The sequence below is a fragment of the Odontomachus brunneus genome, unplaced genomic scaffold, assembly GCF_010583005.1.
Source record: "Odontomachus brunneus isolate Ranch 3 - 2012 unplaced genomic scaffold, Obru_v1 Obru_scaffold_387, whole genome shotgun sequence".
Taxonomy (NCBI): Eukaryota; Metazoa; Arthropoda; class Insecta; order Hymenoptera; family Formicidae; genus Odontomachus; species Odontomachus brunneus.
This window is the reverse complement of record NW_022639837.1, coordinates 71045-72787: the sequence shown is the minus strand read 5'-3', so window position 1 is coordinate 72787 and position 1743 is coordinate 71045. Positions and strand designations below refer to the sequence as shown.

Below are 1743 nucleotides of genomic sequence, written 5' to 3'. Positions count from 1 at the left end.
GAAGCCGAATATCCATGATGCCAAGGTAATGCTCTGTATTTGGTGGGATCAGAAGGGTGTGATCTACTATGAGCTGCTAAAACCTAGCCACTACTTTTTCCCATCTTTCTGGCAATTTATGGATTCCGTCGCGGAAGAAGCGTTCATCTTTTGAAGCCAAGAATGAATCGAGCCAATTTTTGATACCCTGTTCTGAAGTGAAGTGTATTCCAGTCAAAGCGTTCTGCATCGATCGAAACAAATGGTAGTCGGAAGAAGCACGGTCTGGGCTATAAGGCGGGTGAGTCAGAACTTCCTGTCCGCTATTTTCCAAATAGATTTGAACCGGAACAGCAACATGAGGCCGAGCGTTGTCATGGTGAGAGATTATGGACTTGTGTCTGGTCGCATATTCTGAACGTTTTTCGGCTATAGCTCGCTTTAAACGGATCAATTGTCGCCTGTAGAAGTCTCCCGTGATGGTTTGACCAGGTTTTAGCAGCTCATAGTGGATCACACCCTTCTGATCCCACCAAATACAGAGCATTACCTTGGCATCATGGATATTCGGCTTCGGCGTTGATGTTCCCGGTTGGCCGGGCTTTACATACGATTTTTTGCGTTTCGGGTTGTCGTAGTGAATCCATTTTTCGTCCCCGGTAATGATTCGATGCAGAAAAGACTTCTTTTTGTACCGTTCAAGCAACATTTCGGACATGCAAAATCGTCGTTCGATATCTCTCGGTTTCAATTCGTATGGGACCCAATTTCCTTGCTTTTGGATGTATCCCGCGGCTTTGAGTCGTTTCGAAATAGCTTGTTGAGTAACTTCCAATGTTCTTGCGAGCTCTTTTTGCGTTTGACACGAATCTTGATCGAGTAATGTTTCTAATTCTTCATCTTCAAACTTTTTCGGTTGACCCGAACGCTCTTTGTCTTCAACACTAAAATCACCATTTTGAAATCGTCGAAACCATTCTCTGCAAGATTTATCCGACGGTGCAGATTCACCATAAACTTCCACAAGCATTCGATGCGCTTCAGCTGCACTTTTCTTCCAATTGAAACAGAAAATCAAAACTTCCCGCAAATGGTGCTTATTTGGAACGAAACTCGACATTTTCAACGCAATAAAAATTAAACTTGTTGTAAAACTCAAAGGCTTGTAAACAATATTTGTTTGACAGATGTTGACACTTCACGATACAGCAAAAATCAGCTGTCGCCGTCAACCATTTATATAGCACCTAGAGCCACCTTTTGAAAACGGACCGAACTAAGTTGTACACCCAATATATTACACAGATCTGTAGGTGAGCGATTCAATATGGGAAAATCATCTGCAAATGATTCCTTTATGAGAGTTGTTGAAGCCTTGAATGACATTGCTGAAGACGTCATTGTCTGGCCCCGAAAAGACCTACGTATTGCTGTTAGTTTCAGCTAGAAGTTTCAGCGCATTGGGAAGCTACCATATGTAATAGGAGCCATAGATGGAACAAATATACCAATTAAAGCTCCAAAGGTATTTATACCATAGAAATGATAGCAGTATTCTATATTTTTTTAATAATATTTCCAACTAATATAGTACTTGATTTGTAGGTGGACGCACGTTTTTATATATTAGGTGGTAAACTTAGTTCCTGCGGTTTTTTTGTTTAAAAAACTCATTTATTTTGACATCAAAAGCAAAAAATACATTAATCGAAGTATTTTCCCTCGCTAGTTATACATTTTTCCCAACTCTCGGGCAACGCGTAG

At 40.8% G+C, this 1743-nt stretch overlaps 1 pseudogene; it reads left to right on the top strand.

Moving 5' to 3' along the window:
* The window catches only part of LOC116853625, a 2046-nt pseudogene extending 527 nt beyond the window's left edge, over positions 1 to 1519 (top strand).
* The last annotated feature ends 224 nt before the right edge of the window (positions 1520 to 1743 follow it).